General features: G+C 41.1%; 1 protein-coding gene across 6 annotated transcripts in view; it reads left to right on the top strand.

The window, feature by feature from the left end:
- The first annotated feature begins 3,785 nt into the window (after window positions 1–3,785).
- Window positions 3,786–23,342, top strand: part of NAV1 (neuron navigator 1) — a 249,828-nt gene continuing 230,271 nt past the window's right edge. For 3 of the 6 annotated variants that reach the window (XM_039329351.1, XM_039329355.1, XM_039329350.1), the window contains exons 1-2: window positions 20,404–20,745; window positions 22,835–22,968. The gene's annotated coding sequence lies outside the window, so the exon portion shown is untranslated. Of the gene's footprint in view, window positions 4,228–20,403; window positions 20,746–22,834; window positions 22,969–23,342 lie in introns of those variants that run through there. The other 3 variants (XM_039329352.1, XM_039329353.1, XM_039329354.1) reach the window with 3 other exon arrangements.

Below are 23,342 nucleotides of genomic sequence, written 5' to 3'. Positions count from 1 at the left end.
CTGTTGTACCTGCTGTACCTGCATCCAATTGAGATGTGGCCTACTCCCCACCAAATCACTTCCTTTAAGTAACCATGAAGTGCTGCAAAAATGTATGCCATGACCTCAAAATGTTCAACTAGCATGAAGTCATCCAGTCATGTTCTTCAACACTTGAACAACCTCTGAGCTGAGATAGTGTCTGCTCCTGGGTCAAGCCCATCTTTCCATCCAGTTCATCGTTCATCAAGCCAGACCTGGTTCTGGAAAGGATATATCAACTGTGGATCCTTGACATTTGCATGCTACTGTTGGCTACTGAATGAAAGAGTCCTGGGACTTTAAGATTGCAAAATATAGACATCTCAGTTGTGTGGCAGATCTTCTTTGCTGGCCTATTTCTTCGGTTCCAGTTCACCATCTACCCATCATCATTTCCAAATGGGGACCGCTCTACAATCCATTGGTTAATGGGCTCCATGCTTTGGGTTGGAACTGCCAGGATACTATGGGCCTTTGCTTACTTACTATGAGTGGCTCACCCAGATGTTATGATTTGTATGCCTGTGGAACCACTACTGGCTGTTCCTGGACTGTCTGAACAAAGCTGCCAAGTCCCTTTGATATTCCAGCAACATAAGCCTTGCATCCCTCAGTTTAAACATAAACCAGGGGTCCTGCACATACAGTATTGTGTTGGGCTCAAGATTTCTTCATGCAGAGTATTTCCCATTTTTATGTCCTAAGCTAAAACAGTTGTTTTCAGTTAATGATTTCCTATGCTATGCATACTTTCTAAAAGAACTCAGTCCGGACTGGACTTATTTCAAAAAAGTAGCATAATTTTGCAACCCTAGCCTGCTATCTCTGACATCAAAAATCAGAATGAATTTGATAGAACTTTTTCAGGCTAACATATTTTATTAAAATTGGCAAATGGGCATAGCTGAGAATTGCAATGGTAGTGTGAGGACACAAAGTAGAAGGGAAAGATCACACAGAGGGGCAGGGACAGGAAATCCAAGGTTTCAAATGTTTAGAAGGGAGTTTGATCAGTTCAGCTCTTCTAAGCATATGCAGTACATTTCTACAATGTTTCTACCTTCAAATGATAGGCTGTGCTTTGGATTTTGAACATAAGAGCTGCAAAAAGCTTAGCTTCTGCACATAACCTTATAACAACAACACTTTCCCCATTGCTCTTATATTCAGTTACTTAGGAGTAAGTTCCATTTAACTCAACCTTATGTTTGAAAAGAAATGTAATGTCCTGTTAGGTGGAATCAGATCATGCATTCTTAAACTAAACCCCATTTAGCCTGAGCTTTAGTAATTATGCCTGGAATTGATGAAGAAATGCAGTTCAACCACTTTTGAAGACCACTTTCCTGTTTTTGATTTATGAAGTTGCTGCCTATTGGCTATTTCCTCGTACTACTAAATAGTAACCCAGTCAGATATAATGCCTTCCTTCTTGATCAGACAGCCACAATCATCTAATGACTGCAGGATATTTTTGTAGCCCTAATTTATACCCCTATCAGCCCAGTTAAGCAAACCCTCAAACTCTGCCTTACTTCCTCCCCTTTCAAATTTGTGCTTGTTGCAATGAGCATAAATTGCCACTTGGTGTCAGTGAATCTAAGCACTTTGCTCAGAGATGGTCCAATAGAGAAATGTCCAGCTACTTCTAGTATTTCATTTTGGAAGAGGCTGAACCATCATGATGAATGACACATGTCTGGTTTAGATATCCTAGCTGCCTCCCACCCACCTACCCATACACAGTGTTTGTGGGCATTCTTATTCTTTCTTCCCTTTTATTATTAAACTTACTTGGTAGAGGTAAGAAAATACGCTTTTTTTCTTCCTGCGTTTTAATTTTCTTGTAACCTTTAAAATCAGTATTATGCCTTCTTGCCTAGATGCCCTGATGATGACAATTCTAAGGACAATTAGCCATCAATTCTGGATGGAAAGGGGGCAATATCTTAATTATTATTTTATTTATTCAATGATATCTGAACTTTCTATTCAGGAAAAGGCCTCTCAGCATTTTGGACTGCTTTAGAATTATAATCATAAAAATTATATATATATAGAATCATTTACATAATAAATGCATATTTCATATCTTCAGTCAATACACATTCCTTAAGTCTGGAGCAGGCTGATCTTAGTGCAAAGATTCCAGTGGAGACCAGTGAGAAGAGAGGATAAGTAAATAATAAACAAGTTTATTATTTATTTATTATGATTTTTATATGAATCTGGGCAGCTTACAACAACTAATGCTTGACAAGCACAAAACGTAAACACAAGCCTAATAATATCCTAAGTGCCCATTTGCAGGCAGAGATCACGGAAAACAGAAGATACTCGGTGCTCATGTTAGCCAGTCCACTTGCTATAAAATTCAATTTCTACAATACTGAGGTATTTCCCTTAGATTGATGCCCTCTAAGTCCTTTTTTTTCCTGGCCTCCTGAGATCTCTCTGAACACGATACTTACATGATTTGAAGATGATAACCAAATGATAAATGCCATTTATCCTGCCATTTTGTGATGGAAAAGATTGGCCAATATCCTGGAATCTGTAGATGGTCTGGCCAACATAGTCCATAGGATAGGAAACACTGAAACATTATTTAAAATAGGCATATTATAGAAATCATTCTCTAACTCTCCCCTAAATCTCTGTCCTGTTTTCTGCTGGTGTAATATGGTCCTGACCTGTTTTATGATCCAGACATGATTTAAACCCTTAAGTGTGGCCTCTAGGAAAGGTGGCCACCCCTAACCTACAGGGTGCCCTCCAATATGTTAGGGTTACTCCCAGGATCCTCAACTGAGGAGATCAATTGGCAAGTGCTTGCTAGGAATTCCGAATGAGGATGTATTTGTAATGCCAGGAAGGTACTAAGGAGGAAGCTACTTAAGCTAAGTTTGAAGTCCTCCCCCCCCCCCCCCGCCAGAAGTGTGGTGAAGCAGTTGCCTGAATCTGTGCAGAATAAACATTTACTTTTCCGCTGATTTTGTAGCTGGCAATCAAGATCACTTAAGCCCAGTTTCTGCAAAGCATATGGACCCTTTTTATAAAAGGCTACTGAAAACCCAAGTAACGCCTTTCAGACGAGAAAACGAAGATAAGGGGGAGAAGTATACAACACTTCCCACGCTGCAGTTTAATGGGGAGGTGGCCAGCTCCACAGCTAGACTCTAAAAACAAAGCTGCCCCCCCCCCCACCCGGTAAGGTATTCTTTTCTCCCTTTCCTCCACGGAAAACGATGCAATTTGCCCGAGTGATCAGGCGGTCCGACTCCGTGAGCCGAGACACGCGGTCCTCCGGAGAAGCTGGAAATCGCGCCGCAGCTTTTCAGTGCACCACGCCCGTCTCGGTCGGAAGATTGGCATTGTTACCCCGAAGTGGAAACAGCCGAAAGCTGGAGGAGAGGTTGCATTTGCGGGCACGAGCGCACGCGCGGGCTCGCAACGCGTCTGAAAGAAAAACGCTGGGTGGTAGCTCTGTTCCCAAAGACTCTTGGTCGGCGCTTTCTGAACCCGGCTTCAGACACGGTCGTGGGAAGGAAGGGGTTAGTTCCCGGCTTCTCTCCCCCCTCCCCTCTCCCCCCTCCCCGAGAAAAATCTGACACAAGGATAAACAGATTGCCTCCCACCCGCCCGCCCGCCCGCCAGCCACGGTTTGTGAGACTTTCTGAAGAAAGGGGAGGTGGGGTGGAGGGAGGGAGGGAAGGAAGAAATCTGGGAAAGAAAGGAAGGGGAACCGTCCGCCGACATGTGAGCGGCTGGGTGGGTGTCGCGTCACACTAGCCTGGCACTCTCCCTCTCCCAACAGCCTCCAACCCCGGGCTCTGCCGGCGGGCCCAAAAGGTCCACGTAACCGCCCTTCCCAGCCGGCACCCCGGGACCGGCACATCCTGCAGGAGGCGGCCACTTGGTGTCCCGGGGTGAACCGCAGAGCTGCTCTTGCCAGCTTGCCAAGGGCGGGAGGAGGAGGAGGAGAGGAGGGAACCCATCTGCGTGCCCGCCCGTCGGACAAGGAGGAAGCCTCGCGGCGTCAGCCACAACTACTCTACAGCCCAGAGCAGCCTGGGCGGGCAGCGCGGACTACCCCGCGAGGGAGACCTTCGGGGCAGAGGCTACGGGAACGCCCCTTCGGCAGCAACGACGCGCCGGGCCCCACGGAAGAGGGGATGGAGGGCCCCGCGCAGACCGCCTAGCCGGGTGAGTGCCCGGGGCTGCCCTGCGGGGATGGGCGGGGGCTTCAGCGGGGGATGCTGCTCTCCACGCGGCGGCCCGGAGGCTGGGGCGGGAGGGGCTGCCATCTGGTCCTTTCCTCCTGCCAAGCGGCGAAGGTTTAGGCGGGGCGGCGGCTGCGAAAGGCGGTGACTCAGCCGAAGGTCCGGGCGGCGGTGCTGGAAGTGGCTGCCGGCAGAGAAGGCGCCCCTGTTCAGCCGGGCTGCCGGAGGCCGAGGCCAAGCTTGGTGCGGAGCAGCGGCTCGGCAAGCCGGCCTGCCAGTCCCTTCAGACTCGCTCCTTCGCTTCCGCCCGGCGCTCCCCGCCTGGATCCTCACTCCGAGGAGGAGTTGCGCTCCCGCTCCCCTCGTGCTCAGCCAGCATGGCAAACTGGGGGATACCGTGCGAGGTGTCTTTATCAGTCTCCTTTATACTTCGGCCAGGACTCAAGGCTGCGGAGAAACATGCAGGCGCTTCTAACAAGAGGGCTCCTCCCAGCCTTTTTTATTCTTGCCCTTGGATTGCTGAGAGGGAGTCGTATTTTTCCCAGGGGTGACCCAGCCCAGAGAAAGTGCTCTGATTTAGAAACGGGCCGGTATTCTTCCACATCATATACACTCCCCTCATCTCATGCCCCGGATAGTGTGGGAGAGTCACTGGCTTTCAAAAGCTCCCCTTAGAGTAGGCTTGGTTATCATTATGCGTTTCTCTCCAGTGCTTACAAAAGGGGAGTGGGTTGTTTAAATCAGCCAGACTAGGGAAGAAAAATGCTTTCCTCGAAGCTGCTTAATATCTAGAATTGCGGCAGTTAGAAGTGTCATCAAGGTTCAGTCGTTAGGAAGCTGAACTGTTAGGCAGGCCAGTATTTTTGAGGGGAATGCTTTTTTTTCAACCCTCCTTCTTTGCACTGAATCCTCTACCAATGTAATTCCTTTCTCCATTGTTGCTGTTGCCCACTGAAGTCTCTGGCTGAGCAAAGAGGAGGCGGAGGAAGAGCGTTGTAACTCTTAGGATGACATTTGAAATTATTCCTTTATTTTTCTAAGCAAAAAATATTGATTCAAGAGTTATAAATACTAAATCATAATTTGGTGGGAACACATAACATCTTGGGTCCTTTCCCAGAAAAAGCCAAGCAGAATCCTTTTTTCCTTAGACATGAACACATTTGTCTTCTGTAGCTGATTTCATTATATGCCAAACATCTCTGGAGGTTTTTCTGTCTCAGGGAACAGTGGTCCAGTGCGCCCCCCCCTCCCGTCTAGAACACAAGGGCAGAGAGAAGGGCTTACTTAGCACACAGCCTCCTTTTTCTCAATATCCAAACTTAAGTCTTCAGTGTACTTGAAAGGTTGCTGAGAGCTTCTGAGCATGACACAAGGGCTAAGTCATTTCTGGTCAGTGTGTGCCAGGAAATGGATCAAACTGATTCACAAGAACTAAAAGGATGGTTGGGGGAAGGGAAGAAGGTATGTGATCATCAAAAGGCCTTCCAGTCTTGGAGGAAGCTGATAAATTCTAAGGATCAAGCTTAGTGAACAATGAGCAGAATTCCTCTGTTTGGAAAATCAAATGCCCTTTTGTTTTTCTTTTGCTGCAGTGTGTGTGTCCAGGGCACTTTATTGCTAGTTTGTTCTGAACTCTGTTGCTCTACCAAACGTATTTGGTGTTTGTTGTTATGTACATAACAGGCACATGCCAGGCTTATGATAAAAGACGCTTTGCCAACAGACTGAACAAGAGGCAGCCCAGATGCATAGCAGGCGCAGACAAAGAGAAGTAAAACAGCAGGGAGAAGACAACAGTGTGTGTCAAAGGTCCTCCCATAGAAATAAATAAATAGGGCGTTTAAGAGGAAGTTGGCATACATTTTGATAACCCCACCTGCCAGACCAAAGACCAGATGCTCAATCTTTTATGATCCTTACAAATGGCTAGAGGACTTTGATTTGTGATGATTGAAAAGTCCCTTCTAATTTTTACAAGGCTGCTAACATTTGTTCTTTAGACTGAGTTTGGAACACTCCAAGGTGACTGCAAAGTCTATTTTTTTTTGTAAGGGGTCCCATAAATCTGGGAGAAGGTAGAGTATCGTTTTCTGGGTTACGGGAAGAGGAAAAAAAATCTGTCAGGATGAAACTGTGAAGTACATCAGATGCAGCACACAATAGCCTTGTTTAAGGAGGGGGAAGCCAAAAGTGGCCACAGTTTGCCACAGTCCTCTTCAATATGCTCTTCATTTTCTTTTTCTCTCTCTCCTCACATGACACTGTTCTTGCATCCCCTGCCCCTTCTCTCTTACTCATTAGCAACCATTACCAATGCTTACACTGTAGAGCAGGGGTGTCAAACTCGCAATGTCACGTGATGTGTTGCACCTTTTTTTGCCATTGCCGGCAATGGGGTGGGCGTAGTTTCACTATGATGCATCTGGTCCGCGGGGCCGGCAGTTTGACACCCCTGCTGTAGAGGGATATGAGAATAACCTTGGGAGACAAGAGGAAGAGCCATAGACACAGATAAAAGAAATCTGAGTCTGAAGGAGGGACGAGGTGGATACTTTTCTTTCTCTCTTGTCTTCAGTTTTCAAAAGAGATTGCTTGCCTTTCTGGTGAAGTCTGTCAAGCAGGGAAGGAGGAAGGAAGTAGTAGCAGGGTATCATCTCTGCCATATGCTCTTTCAGGAAGGAAAAAAGAGATGTCTCTGGTCACAAATGCAAGAGTCCTCCAGGATACAGGGATTTGGAGCTTTGCCAAGTAATTTGGCCATAGAGGCATCATCCAAGTTAACCTCCACCAACTCTGTCTCCACCTGCCTTCAGCACAGTGCAGTCATGGACTAACAAACCCTTGTCATTTATATCAGCTCCCCTCTTTCTCAGATTGTGTGGTTCCATTTTTTGGGTGCTTATTTTTGTCATCATTATTATTCATTTTTGTCTTTTACTGTGTATTTTAAATGTTTTGATTTGTGAACTGTCTAGACTTATTGGGAGAGGCAGCATATAAATTTTAAAAAGTAGATTTTCCTTATTTCATTCTCAGCTCCATTAACTTTAAATATTCATGGGCTATTATAAATATAAAAACATTTTCCCCCTTTCTCACTGCCCAGCAGCAGCTTAAATGCTTGTGAAATCTGCTATCCTTTGCTTTGGGAACTAAATCAGCAGACCTGTAGGGAGTGCAATTTGACACAGTTTGGGGAGGTGTGTGGAAGTCCCGTCCCTTCTGGTGGTAACTAACATTAATCAAAGCTATTTCTTTCTCAGCCTTTGTCCTTTTCATTAGCACACTGTTTCATGACTTCCTTTCATCCAACTCTCTTCTCCAGTTTCTGTTTTGACACCAACTTCTCTCTCCAATTTCCCAAACTTACAGGAGAAAACAGACCACTGCTATTTTATTTGGGGGGAAAAAATTGCTGATTTGTTTTAGAATTGTTTAGAAATGCCAGCTGAATGACTAGCCACTTTTCCTATATTTGTCAATTCCAACTGCTTCCCTTTCCATTCCCCTTGAATACTGGTTGACCATCAGGTAGTCAGGTTCAGTCCTCCCATTCTAGAGGACCTAACAGATAGGGTAAGGTCTACTTCTCTCCTCTTCAGAGTTATTTCTGCCATGGTATCTTCCCATATTTCTTTATTTCATGTTATTTCAGCCTGAGAGACGCCCAAAAGTTTGGGAAGAATTGGCAAATGAGCCAGCCTAGGGAAGATAATAAAAAACTAGAGGAGACCCACCTCATTTCTAATGAAGTGTTTAAAATAATATTTGCTTTTTTAGCTGATGACATGCTGAAAAGGGATCTAAAGCAAAGTCAGAAGATACACTCAGTCACCATCTCTGTAATGGATTGGCACACTCACAAATCAAGACATCTTTTGGCAGTAACTCAAAACTGACATAATAGAAGCAACACAGAGACTGAGTCACTTTAAGCTGATTCCAGGATGCGTGGAGAACATTGATTCAATAATAGAGAAAGACCCCTTCCCCATAGATTGCACAATGCTTCAGGGTATGCAATCCATGGGACTCAATTAGATGTAAATTTTCATAAAATATTAAATATGCTCTTTTGGGATTTCTCTGCATGTATATGGTAAACATGATATGGAACCAGGGCAGGAATAGGAGTAGATTCATATAGAAAAGCATTTTAAAGCTTCCCTCCATCCAATGCTTGCCATCCCATAGTCTATTGTGAACAGCAGACAGCAGAACAGAGGTTTTATAGATATGAGAAAAACAGAAAACAGAGTGGGATAATTATAACCTGAAAGCCGAGTACTTTTAAATGTGTGTGAGGAAATGCCCTTACACAAATCACTACTCAAAAAACACTCCTGGCAGTAGCTTTAAATGGAATGAAAAGTTCTACTTCTTGGCAAGATCGTTTTTAGGCAGGACATCTATGATATCTGTAGAATCCTTGTGGAAACTTTCTTCCTGGTCCTAAAGCCCTGTATAGAAAACAGCTGAGCCTTGTGTAAATCTGATTGGGTTTACATAGTACGCTCTAATATCTTAGGAGAAGGAGATTGTGGAAACCTCTAATCTTTGGCAAAATTGCTGCTCTGCAAATTGCTTCTCCTATGATGGGTTTAATAATGGAACTGGCTGGTATCAAGTGGGACGTGTTATGGAACTCCCAACTCCAATGACTCAGATGAAGTCATGGCTGGCATAGATGCTACAGGAGCTTTTTTCCAGTCAAAGGAGGGAGATGCAAAACTTGCCAGTTCAGCTCAAAGAAAAGAGTAGCTCTTTGCAGTACACTTGCATCTACTATCGATTATGCAGCAGGGAAGTTCAAAAGCTAAGCAAGATGATTTGGCTCACCTACACATCATGGAAAAAGGTTTCTCTTTCAAGTTGGCAGGAGTCAGGAATAGATTCCTGGAAGAGGATCCTGAAAAAAAACCTTAATATGTTCCACAGATGATGGTTATTATTGGACTAGAGCAGCATACTTTCAGTTTTACTTAGACATCAATTCTTAAGTGGTGGGGTCAGAGTTCATTGGAAAACTTCTAGAAGGGCAAGGAACTGCCAGCCAGGTTTGCCTTGAATGATGAAGGGAAATGGGCTAAAAGAAATGACAAATAAGTCTGATGGAGGAAATGTCTAATCGGTGGTCCTCAAACTGAGGCACAACTATATAAGTGCATTTTCTTATAGCTATCTTGTCTTATTCAGTGTGTGTGTGTGTGTGTGTGTGTGTGTGCGCGCGCATTCCAGATAATATAGCTGTTTTTGATTGGTGGTAGCTGAAGCTCTTTTTCTGGAAGGACTCAAGATTAAATTTTAGGGGAACATGCATATACATAGTGAAGGATTTGAATATCTCAGATGACGTTTATAATGTTTTGCCTTCTGTTACCACATTCTATAACCACACTGCATGTAGGTCTACTGGGGGTGGGCAAAGGGGGCAGGTGACAAAACTCTGCCTCTTACAAAAGGGTGGCATTTGTGTTGTGATATGCATACTACAAGATATTGGCATCACAGTGCATATTAGTGAATGCCTATGCTTGGGATTAAGTTACATTAAAGGTTCTTTTCTCCCGGATGAACCAAAACACGTCTTTAAAACATCACTGCTTATCTGAAGATATTGAACCTGGCCAAGTAGTTCTGATGGTTTCAAAAAGAGAGTCTCAAAAGATTTAGGCTTTGTCTTTTTGACAAGTAAATCTTGCAATCTGTATGGCTGAGACTGATGAAGCTTTAATGTCCCTGGGAGAGCCCTTCCCTTTGACTCACCACTTGGTGGAAAGGCAAGCAGGAGACTTCTCAGTGGCTGATTATATATAAGCTTTGGCCCTCCCATCAAGAGAAAGCAAGGAAGCTCTTTCTCTTCTGGTCTTCCACCAACAGGCAAAAACATTTTAATAATAATAATAATAATAATAATAATAATAATAATAATAACAACAACAACAACAACAACAACAACAACAACAATAATCAGGCTCTTGGAAAATATCCTAGACTACAGGATAGATACTCTTTGATTTATTTTTAATGATAATTTTGTTGCACTTTTAAGAGACATGGTGGCATAATGGTTAGGATGCAGTACTGCAGGCTACTTCTGCTGACTGCCGGCTGTCAGCAGTTCAAATCTCACCAGCTCAGGGTTGAATCAGCTTTCCATCCTTCCGAGGTCGGTAAAATGAGGACGTGGATTGTTGGGGGCAATATGCTGACTCTGTAAACCCCTTAGAAAGGGCTGCAAAGCACTGTGAAGCGGTATATAAGTCTATTGCTAAGAGCACTTTTTTAAACACGTGTTTTAAAAATGTATAAGTAATTTTAACTCCAAACTCTGAATGGCCCCTTGAATTATGTTCAGGGGTCCATGTTTGGTTACATCAGTTTGATTGGTCCTTTTGAAATGAATTCATGAGTGTGAGTAGAAACCTTTTAGTCTCTGGGCAGCTTTCATCAGCTTTTGGGTTACAGTCAGTCAATCTATCACCGGGCCGGATAGTGGCAAAAACAGCACCTGGCTGCCCAAATGTTATCTGGCTCTTTCCCACTGTCAGAAAAACGGATCCCCAACGTAGGAGACAAATTTATAAATAGGCTGCTAGGATTCAGAATTTTTCCTGTTGAAAAAGCAACTGTTCCTGCTGTGGTTGACAGAACAGGAAAAAGGTGTTTCCTCTTGCTGAGGTCTGTGGCATGGCAGATGGACTGTCCTTTGGGACAAGACAAACGAAGCAGTGGAGATGAAGTTTCAACAGTGAAGCTAATCCCATCTGCTTTGGGCTTAACAGCATGCTGCTCAGTCCTGAGGGATGGACAAAGCTTTTTATGCCCACAAGAAGCGAGAGTTCAGATGGGTTCTCTTCTGTCAGCCAAACAAGATTTTCCCATCCCAGAAGGCTTCAGGAAGATTCTTGATGCACCAAGCATTCTATTAGCCTAGTGGATGCAGAGGGAAAAGAGCATAGAACTTGAGACCTGGTAAGTTGTTGCATATTTCCCATGCCTCTTTCCTGAACAGTCATCAGCTTAGAGAAGTTGGCAGTTTGATTTATAGATTAAACAAAGTTGACCATTTTCCTTAACCTGGCCTTTTAAGTATATATCTCCTATTTGGAAATATTGGGAAATTGGAGGAAAAAACAGAATAGACAAATTGCTCCAAAAACAGAATAGACAACATGGCGGAGTGTAGATAGAATAGACAATGGGTAATGTAGAGAAAATGAATAAATCTCTCTCCAAATATTAGAATCCAAGTCATCCATTAAAACTGAATGGTGAAAAGATTCAAGAAATATAAAAGCAAGAGTTTTCCCCCTCCATATGGTGCATAGCTAACTTGTGGACACCTTTACCCAAAAATTGCAGTATAGATAGCTAAAAGAATAAGGCTTTCAAGGTTATTTCTTCTATTTTCTCAGTTTGCCATCTGTGTTATCTCTTAATGATACCTGGGTGTTTTTTTTCTTGTTTAACACTTTGTCATGTTGGTTGAGCTAGGTAGCCATATAAATACTTAAATAAATAAATCAGGCCTTGAATCTGCAAGATTTTATAAACCTGTTGAAATACAACTGCTGCTTTCCCCACATTTACAGAAGACTGAAACTAAATGTCGATTCATGGATTTATTAACAGCTACATTTTACTTCTGCCTTTTTCCTTTTTACAAAGCTTACCATCTTATTTGGATTGTGGAAAGCTTGAACATTACTTTGATTTTGAATTGCATTTTGTTCAATTTTCTTTTTTCTTGGTATGGAGAAATAGTGCAGCAGAACAGCACAGTGGAAGAGGCAATCAGTCAAGCTTAAACACTGCTTACTCATTAGTGTTGCCTGCCTGAAGTCAGTGAAAATACTTGCAAATGAGAAGCTTTAGGACTGAGCTGTTCTCTTTCTGTCCATGTTCCTCTGTTTCTAATTTGTTACAGTTGTCAGAATTCTTGGAAACACATTTATTAGCTTATTTAAACCATTATAATCCAATAGTAATATTTTGATTAGATTCACTATCTGGATGTTTCAGCAATCTATTCAATCTGCTATGCTAGATTTCTTTTGAGGATTAATTTGCATTTAACAGGATTATGCTGTAATGCTTTACTTAGCTACCTGGAAGTAAGCCCAATTAACTTAATGGACTTCTGAGAAGACATGTTTAAGTGAGGATTGTTAGAGGGATTTTACACCTCCCCACTCCCTGCCCCCCCACCCCCAGTGTCTGGAAACCAACTTTACTAAACAGCTGTTTCTCTTGCCTCTTATTTGTTGGACAATATTTCTAAATATGAAATCTCCAGATTAGCAAGAATAGTTATGCAGCCCTCCTACTTAACAACTGGATAGCCTGCTCTCATCTAGCATGGAGCAATAAGACTGAAAATGGGCTGTATCCATCTTTTAAGTTAAAATGCCACATTGGGTGGAAATGGGAATCTAAGTTAAACAAATGAAGGACTTGATCAGAGTCTCTGCTTCCACTACCAACAAAAGAGGTCAGTGAATAAGAGGGAACACTCTGAGCTTCCAGATGAAACTGAACTACAACTCCCAGCAGCTCTAATGAGCATAGCAAACAGTGAAGGGTTATGGGAATTTTACAGAGCTCCAAATTATCAGCCTTTTTCATCATGCTGTTCTTCACAGGTCCATCTCCCATTTCCATTACCTTCAAGACATATGCCGTGCTAACTATGGGTTATGGGAGTTGCAATTCAACATATTTTGTATATTTGGCCAGAGAAATCTAGACTTTGATGTTTCTTTGAACAGAAGTGCTTGAAAAGGATAGGCAGCAATCATCTCTTGGTATTTTTCCCCAGGATTCCCATGAGCTGCCAGGAGAGGGAGCAAATGCCTCACAGTACTTACTCAAGCACAGCCTTTTTTCTTTTTCCTCTGATGAGTTAATTACAAGTCAGCTTAACATCCTCTTTAGCCACTACTGTTAAATCAGCCTTTGCTCTCAGCAGTCAGTAAATTAAATGAAATCAGATCATGGGGGGGGGGCTCTTCAAGTGACGGAGAACCCCTGAGACTCAGCAAATTAGGTGGATCAATAGATGACACTGCAGAGCTTGCACAAACATCCACATCTATGATGTTGAAAAACAACACAGAAATTCTTTGGGTCAAACAGGCAAAGTACTCAGGTAAAGTACAGTATTTAGGGAGCCCTGGTGGCATAGTGGTTAGAATGCAGTATTGTAGGCAAACTCTACCCACAGCCAAGAGTTCGATCCTGACCAGATCAAGGTTGACTCAGCCTTCCATCCTTCTGAGGTTAGTAAAATGAGGAGCCAAATTGCTGGGAGCCATATGCTGATTCTGTAAACTGCTCATAGAGAGTGCTGCAAGGCACTATAGACCTGGTATACAAGTCTAAATGTTATTGCTAATGCTAATACTATTACTATTTAGACTCCTGAGTTGCTCCTTAAGCTCCTAGGTAGGGCAAGGTTTTAAAATAAATGTGCTATAATATAGTATAAAGTATTTGCTCAAACTTAGTGTTGTAAGACTTACAGCTACTGAAGGAAATCAGCTTCTAAAGCAGGGGTGTCAAACTGCTGACCGGCGGGCCAGATGCGTCACGGCAAAACCACGCCCACCCCATTGCCGGCAATGGGAAAAAAGTCACGATATGTTGTGATATGTCACGTGATATGAGTTTGACAGCCCTGTTCTAAAGCTTATGGATGGGAGAGATCCTTTAAGGCATTCTACCATGAGCCATATTTCATATCTTATGCTAAGGGAAGATGAAAACTTACCCCAGATCAAATTGCTTACTTTTTCTAAAATATTAACTTAGCACTTGTTTAGTTATTTCTGGGTTCACGCTAAAACAAATGTGGCTTGAAAATCAGAATATTAATCCAGCAGAGGGATTAGTTTTGTGGTCACTCTGTTGAATATATCCTGGGTCAATGGTAAATCATGGCTAACATGTGAGATAAGATAAGATAAAAGATAAGATAACCTTTATTGTCAGTTTTTTACTGTGAGCACAACGGCACACATCAAAAATGAAATTTAGTTGCCCGTGCTCAAAGTGAAACACATACATGACACACACCTAAACATACAATGAACAACATATGTATAGACAGACATCCCTACAGATACGTAGCAAATAAATATTAAATACTGTCCATCTTGAATATATAACAGAAGGAGGAAACTTGAGAGTTCACAAGGTTAATGCTGTATGGAATGAAACTATGGCTGAATCTGGATGTTCTGCTATGGATACCACGAAGCCTATTCCCAGAAGGCAAATACATGTTAAACTAACAGTAGAAAGCAAGATTGTTGTAATGGTCAAAGACACTGGGTTAGAAAGCAGAAGACCAAATTCCAGGCCTGCTGGCTAAGTAACTTTAGACAGGCTACTCTCAGCCCTAGGAAGAAAGTAATAGCAAACTATTTCCAAAAATGTTGCCAAGAAAACTGCAGGGATTTGTCCAGCCAACTGTCAAGAATCAATATTCAAAGGCAACTCCTCCTCCCCCCCAAAAAAGAGAACCAAAACTCATTAAAATAAATCCAGTTAAAGTTGCATATTCAATTGGCACTTAGCTCTTATTATAAAACTAAGTGCAATAAATGTTTTGAGCACATGTAGTATAATCATATGTGATCGTGTATATAGTATAAATGTCCATCCAAAAGGATATCTCACCTAGGGAAAGGTATACTTCATTTAGTTTGCTGACTCTATACAAGATAAGCCTTCTATATAGTACAACATATACTTAGCTATTCTACCTTTCCTCAAAGAAATGCAAGATATTTGTGTGGAAGGGGTTGACACTGTGATAATAAAGGCCAGCTGCCTGGCTTATTTCCTGTGTTTAAAATGAATGATACCATTGCATTTTAGAATGCATCAACCCTTGATGTAATAACCATCACTGGAGGGTTTCATCTTAAGGTTGCTTGAAGTCCAGATCTAAGCAAACATAGTTTAATTAAAAAAAAAGAACACCTGGCAAACAGGAAATTGGCAGTGAACTCTGCCTACCCAATGTGATCCATGCAGATTTAATCTTAAAAGATTGAAAGATGGATTTGTGTTCAATATAGGGCTTGGATTTGCACTACGCCCTTAGTTAGATCAAATAAGTACTTAATTGCTGAACTCAGATATCAACATAAACCCGAGTTCTAAATATGGTTGTCATGTAGAGGTTGTGTAAATCCAGCCTGTTTGATTAGCTTATGATTCTATTTAAGATATGTCATAGATTCTTTTTTTGCATACTCAAGCTGGTATGCTCCCAAACACAAGTGAGCCAACAAACCAGGTGCCTAGGCAACAATCACAAACACTCACAGGCTAGTACTCACTGCACACTACTGCACTCTTTCCACACTCCTACTGTCTATCCTACTGCTCCTCTAACCACTATTCCTTGCAATGAAAGTCCTACTGATGGAGAACAGTTTTTTTCTATCTGCTTTAGGCTGCTTTATTTTCCCAGACGACCACACACCCCAACATTCCCTGCCGACTCTCTGCTCAGCTTTTATAGCTAATAGTTGCTGTGCAGACTAGGTAGAGGCCTTAAAATGACAGAGCAAAAGTAACACACGTGCTGGCCATTTTGTATACAGACTGTCCTCTCACAGAATACAAAATGATTTATGTATTTTATTCAGTTTAGCACCACATAACTCCAGAGCAATTTTGGATGGTTCAGAGTATAATCAGAAGAATAAAAACAATTGATAGCCAGTTTCAATGTTTGTATAATCTTTGCAAATATATTAAAAAATAAGTCAGGTTAGAGGGGAAGGGGAAAATTAAGGATTATGTCTCCTCCATTTTTGCTAATTTGCAGGTATTTCAGAACAATTAGTTAATAATAGCCACATTTGCAAGATATAATGAATCAGAAACTAGGCAGCCACATCTTACCCTAGTGTATTGTTAACTGAATAACTGTAGTCAGGTTAATCATGAATAGTGCCTTATGCACAATGTTAATTCTTAGCAATGCAATACTGCTGCAGAAAATGACTCAATTCACATGTTATGCTAAGCTAGAGGGTAGATGGTTGTGAGAAACCAACCAATAGTGGTTGTGCTCATGTAAGAATGCATATCAAAATCTACTTCCTGCAAACATCTGGATTCCTGAAGGAGTATGTCCACATAGAATGGGTAACTGCAGCCTTTAACCCTCCTCCAGCAGAAAAAAATGGCATTGCCAACATTCAATCTTTCTGGATCCCTCCACATAAGACCTTTTTTCTGGAACAGCTGCAGAAGGGACACAACACAGAACAGAGAGAGAAGATGAAGGAGTGCATGAAATCCAGATAAATCAGCTCTATTTTTTCACAGCTTTTGGAGTAAGGAGAACTACCAGGGGATGAAAAAGAGCTGATGTGATCCAATCTTAAAAAGAAAAAAAGAAAAAGGAGAAAAGTGGATCCGGGAAACTACAGACTTATCAGCTTGACATCAATAATTGGGAAAATCCTGGTAAAGATAATCAAACCGCAGATTTGTGAGCATCTAGAAATGAATGAAGTGATTACCAGAAGTCAGCACAAGTTTGTTAAAACAGATCATGCCAGACAAACCTTATTGCCTTCTTTGATAAACTGACTAAATTAGTGGATCAGGGAAATACTGTAGATATAGTATATTTAGATTTCAGAAGGCATTTGACAAAGTATACCACTTCTTGGTAATATAGAACAATATGGGATAGACAGTATCATCACCAAATGGATTTGCAGTTGGCTGACTAAGCACACTCAGTGTGTAGGGAGGGAAGAATGCAGTGGGTACCTCAAGGTTCTCTTTTGCGGTGACTGCTCTTCAACATATTCATAAAAGATCTAGATGAGGGGGATAGAAGGAAAGCTCATCAAATTTGCAGATAACATCAAGTTTGTCTGTGTGTGAGAGGGAATTGCTAATACTTTGGAGGAGAGACTCAAAATTCAGAAGGATCTTGACAGACTTGAGCATTGGACCCTACCTGACAAGATGCAATTCAGTGGTGAGAAAAGTAAAGTTCTAGGCTGCATCAACAGAGGGATAGCATTAAGATCACAAGAAGTGATAGTACCTTTTTACACTGCACAAATGAAGCCACACTTGGGATACTACATCCAATTCTGGTCACCACAACACAAAAAAAGATTCTGAGACCCTAGAAAGAGAGCAGAGAAGAACAACTAAGATAAGGGGTCTGTAGGATAAATTGTATGAGGAATGGTTAAGGGAACTAGGTATGTCTAACCTAATAAAGAGAAGAATTAGGATAGACATGATAGCTGTTTTGGGGGCTGCCACAGAGAGGTGGGGGTTAACTTATTCTCCAAAGGTCCTGAGGGTAGGGCAGGAAGCAATGGGTGGAAGCTCATTAAAGAGAGATCCAACCTTGAACTAAGGAGAAACTTCTTGACAGTGAAAACAATTAACCAATGGAACAGCTTGCCTCCCAGAGTTGTGGGTCCATCATCACTGGAGGTTTTCAAGAAAAGATTGGACAACCATTTGTCCATGAAGATATAAGGTCTCCTGCCATAGGCAGGGGGTTGCACTAGAAAACCTCCAAAGTTCCTTCCAACTCTGTTACAAATTACAATTTCCAGCAGTCCCAGACAGGATGGTTCCTGATGAAAAATAATGCAATGTAAGTTCAGCAATTTCTGGAGGCTCACAGAATGTGATAATTAATCCCTGCTGCTCCAGAATTAGTAATATGTGGGTGTAAAACAAATTGAAAAATAGCAATATGGCATTTCTTTTTTTAAAAAAGTGCTATCTGTGGCAACAAAGTTGTCTAATAATTTATCAGGAGTCTGCCAGTATCTTTTCTAGCTAACCAATTTTATTAAACAGCACAAGATTTTGTGAGCTGCTGCTTAGTTAGGTAGATGCATGGAATGGCTGTATTTATGTAAAATTTAAACTGGGAAGAAGTGGGAGAAGGAGAGACCAGGTTGGTTATTCAGGTACAGGTTACATGAGCCAGATTGCTAGCATTTTTCAATTAACAATTGAAATGTGGGAAAAATGTACTGTATTTGTTGAGATCTTTTGATGTATGTAAATCTAGCAATCTTTTGCTCAATGGTGCTGTTAAAGTTTTGTTTTCCCAAGATGGCGACTTGGGAAACAAATATTGTGGAAGGTTTAAATACTCTGATATTACTTATTTTATCTTCATCTCTTTTGCATGATTGTGTGCAAGACTTCATTTTAATTTTTTTTGGTCAGTTTTATCTGCATACCTTTGCAAGGTAAGCTTTCTGTCTTGCACCTGCTTTAAGCAATATGACCATGCTCCCTATTTGCAGTCATATTTCAATAAATAATCCACTCTGGATATTTTCAGGTATCAAAAAGCAAGAGATAACTTACTGTACAAATATTAAATAATTTTTACTCTCTCACTAAAGCGTTTCACTCTTGTACATATTTATTGATAGATTCTTTGGATTGTTTAATTCATTTAAATTCATCTTCATTCATTTTTCCAAAGTTGTGAGTCTGATACGGTTTTTGATGCGGTGACCATTTGACTTAATAAAATAATTATGAAGGCATTTCTGAAGAGGGATTCCATCTATAGGCCTTTGCCATCTTACGTATAATCAATTTGTTAAGGGTTACTGTTCCCAGTTTGGTGACGAATGGTCTAAACCACTTTCTAGATGTTGGCTGAACTAATAGCAGAAGGGTCTGTCCTGGCGAGAAGGTGCCTTCCAAAACTATGCTAGGTAGTATCTTTAGCTGACTTTGATTGGCCAACAAGCTCAGTAAGGTCAGATCTGATTAGTATTTGTATAGGAAACTGGCAGGAAACCCCAGTACTGTAGGCTGGACAGGGAAGTAAACAAATCTAAAGAAGAAAAACCACTTCCATATTACTGCCGAGAGTACAATATTATATCTGTCAGTATTAAACCCAGGCATGGAACTGAATGAGATGGAAGTACATTGAAGTACTTTTTGATAATTTAATGCTTATGAATAAATTCATCCTTAAAGAATTTTTTAAGTAGACTCATCTGTGGTTACTATACAGTATCGGGAAAATCAGTTGTAGTTTTCTTTGTTTGCTTTCCTCCTTTGAATCATCAGTGACCCAGTAGGTGGCAGCATCATTTTAGAGCAAATTTTCTTTAGGACAATGGGTAGCTCAATTGCTCTGAGCATTTTAACGAAGCCATATATGCAAGCTTTTGACTGTTTAGGGTCTTCTGAGTCATTTAATTCCATGCCTTCAGGACATGTTTTTAAAATATATGGATGTTGTTTTGCTATCAACATTGGAAGTATTAATTGGGCTCATCTAAGTTGTATATTATATATGTTAAATAAGTGGGTGGAACAATATTTCTGGAAGCTCCTAATTAAGTTTTTGGAGTACATCATGAGATATTTGAAGTTGTCCCAAGGTTCCTGTTCTGCTTGGCATTTTTAAATGTTTTAAAGTTAGGCTGCTGATCTAGACAAAGTCAGATGGGCAATGCCACTCATAAACTATGTGTACTATCTAAGAGACAATACGTGTCACATTTAGTAGACAATAAATTTAGGTTTGATCTCCTGATGCTTTCATCAATATTTCCTTGGTAAATGTACTGTAGGCTAGTGTACATTCAGATTCCTTTAAGGTAACCTCTTAACTTGGTTCCCTCTAGGTGAGTTTGATGTCTGATGGGAGGCTATAGTCCAACACAATTTGAAGGGTGTCAGGTTCAGGAAGACTGACCTAAGAAAAGAATGTCATGCTGCATAGTTCACTCTGGTTGCATATAACAAATTGAACAAATCCTGACAAATGCCACCTTCATAAAGTAGACTAAACCATGTCATTTTAATGTTAGGAAAAACTTCCTAGCAGTGAGAATAGGATGAAGATAGGCCAATTACCAAGGAAGATGTTTAGTTTCCCATTGCTAGATGAGTTGGAGACATTTTAATTAGGATTCCTGCCCTTAAGCAGAGGGCTGGAATCAATGGCCCTAGCCATTTGTTCCAGTTGTATTATTGAAATACCATTTTATTTTTATCATATTGGTGCAAATTGTGGTTAAGGTGCAGTGTTTCAATCAAACTTGTACCATAGATATTTGTTAGTTTCTTAGCTTGTCTGTGCTCTTTGTGTTATTCAAGCCCAGAAAAGAAACTGAAGTTAATCCACTCACATTGCTGACCTCCAAATACTGAGAGCAGAGACTATAATAGTGCAAAAGTGGAACTGCTTTAGCTACTCTGTCTCTGCTTTTCTTTTTTCTTCTTCCTGTTTATAATGCCTGGTTTCAGATATACCCAAAAGGGAACTTGAACAGCTGATGAAATGTAGTAACCTGTTTTTGCTACTGATCTTCTCCACTGTATCTACCCCAAGATGTAGACTGTACACCAGCTTGAATATTTGGCCTTGAATATTTCAAGATATTTCTAAATTAGTAATAATACTGTTGGATGAGTGCAATAGTGCTCAAGGCAGAGCTCCTCTGAGGTGAGTATCACCTTAGATTCTAACAAATTCCTGGGTGGGTCATTTTAATGTTTATATGAATATTTCTGATGTTAATCCTTCCCATTGTTTTTTGCTTAGAACATCCTTGAAAGATTAAAACCCAGTGAGGTATTAGGAATTTTTTAAGGATTATTTAAAAGCTAAATGGCCCTTGGTGGCTTTAACATTGTGCCTTCTTTTCTTCTGAAACCAATCTGCAAGATTCCTATTGAATCACCTTTTAGTTTCTGATTCTGTAAAATAAACAGTTTACAATAATCACTTTGGCATGTGTGTTACCTTGGAGATTCCAAGCAGAAAATTAGTTTTTATAGTTTTTCTCTGAAATGTATAGGGGTTACTATACTTTTCCCCCAAAGTCCTTCCTTTTTCTACTATCTTCCATTATATTTGCAGTGCAAATGAAATAGGCTTATAATAATGTATTGTTGTTGTTTTATGTAAGGCTAATTTGTAACAGATTGGTTAATATTATTCAGCAAGTTCTGGTATCTGTTTCCATCTCTTCAGAAGGGGTGTGTTGCCTACCCTTTGTGTTCTCATTAGGTTTTGTTTTCATTGCTTATCTCTGCTAGATAGCAATGAAGAGGTGCTCTGCTACCTTAAAAGTTGACCTGAAATTTCTCTATAGTTTGCATTCAACAATACCTTGATAATACAAGGTTCTTGAGTATATGTAGCTAAAAAGAGAGTTAATCATTTAAGACAGGCAGAGATAGTTTGAGAGCACCTGAATTGCCTAAAAAAGACACACATTGCCTCTCCTGTTACAGGCTGTGAAAAAACTGATTCTGCAGGTCTTCAGCCTTGATCCAATTAAGATTAAAGAAATGCCAACAGTAATTGTATTATACTTAGAGTGGGAGTCTGTTTTGCTGCTTATTTATAGACTTGATTGTGGAATTCAATACTTATTGAAAATAAAATCAGTCAAGCTTATATATATATATATAGAGAGAGAGAGAGAGAGAGAGAGAGAACCTCCTCCCCTATTCTTGGCATCCTCTAGATCAGTGGTTCTCAACCTGTGGGTCGGGACCCCATTTGGGGTCGAACAACCATTTCACGGGGGTTGCCAAACAATGCAGTCCGCCATTTTTCCTTATCTGTGCTACTCCCTTTTATTCTATTGGCTTTTGAAAGCCAATAGAATAGACTCTCTTGAATAGAGTCTAATTCTATTGGCTTTCAAAAGCCAATTGGAATTGTCCACAATGTCTCTGCCCTGCTGAGCCTGCAGTCCCATTCTGCAAACGGTGCTGCAAGTTGTCTGCAGCGAAGGCGAGCTGTCTGGAAGTTTCCACCCATCCCTGCTGAGCAACTACTAAAAATGTAAGTAAAAGAGGGCCAGGGGTGGGAGGTGGGAGGCCGGCGGGCTCAGGGAGGGTTGCTGGCGCGCGTGGGGCCTGGCGGGTGCCTTACCTACCTTGGGCTGGGCCAGCTGGTGGTCGCCCCGCGCCATCGCTGCCCCTTGCCAGTTACGCCTCGGCTGGCGCAGGGGGTGGCACCACGCATGCGCAGCACTCCTGGGCAGGGAAAGTCCTCGACTTATGACCGGTTGGGTAGTCCTCGACTTATGACCGGTTGGGGGTCACGGCATTAAAAACGTTGAGAACCACTGCTCTAGATTAGTCAGTTCTGGGACTTTAATCTGGAGGATGTTTGGACTGGAGAAGGCTTGCACAGAGATGATCTTCTTTAGTTAGGTGTTGTTCTAAAAGAGACTATTAAAATTAACTAATAAATATGAGCATTTCCCTACTGGGGGAAGTCAAGGCAAGGGGAATAATGCTTTTTTAGCCAGAACCCAATATAAGTAATAGGCTGATTTATCTACTATACTGATTAGTTTGGAATGCCTGTAGGAAGGATACATTCTCTTTGAGAATGGAATGCATTGCATTAAACAGATCCTTAAGATTTGGAAAAACAGATAAAAAGCATTTGTGGTACAGTTCATAATATCCACTCAGCTTTGCAAAAACAGATGTTTAGCATTCAGTTGCTGAATTCTGATTCATCTTCCCTTTGTTACTCATTATCCATTCATTTCTTTGGGTTTTTGTAGAGGATGACTTTGATTTTATGCAAGCCATTTGTTGACCATAACATGTGATGAAAGCGGAGGAACAATTCATTAATTCAGCCTTGGTTGGGGATGATAAGAGATGAAGTCTAACATATCTGGAGAACAACTTGTTGGTGAGGATTGAACTATTCTTACTGAAAGCCTAAAAGCTAAATAACAGAGAGACTAATCCAGCAAATCCGATTTTATTCTATTCAGTAAGGATCATATATCTGTTCTGTTCACAGGAAAATAGAATACGGATCACAAATATGAAATTCAGTTCAGAAATAGGTACTCCATGTCTACTCTCTATGGAAAAAAAATTATGACATGTTGCTTGGGTGGCCTCTAAAGAAAAAATTGGTGTCCTCTTTTTGTGATATGCTATGTCATATGATATATGTAATCATAGGATTATGAAAGAAGAAACAATTCTGGTTGCTTAAACCACTAGAATTACACAGTCTGCATAGTTTGTTTGCCATATAAAATATTTTGTGCAATT

Source organism: Crotalus tigris, unplaced genomic scaffold (assembly GCF_016545835.1).
Source record: "Crotalus tigris isolate CLP2741 ecotype Arizona unplaced genomic scaffold, ASM1654583v1 scf7180000024396.1518868, whole genome shotgun sequence".
Lineage (NCBI taxonomy): Eukaryota > Metazoa > Chordata > Lepidosauria > Squamata > Viperidae > Crotalus > Crotalus tigris.
This window is presented reverse-complemented; position numbering and strand designations above follow the sequence as displayed.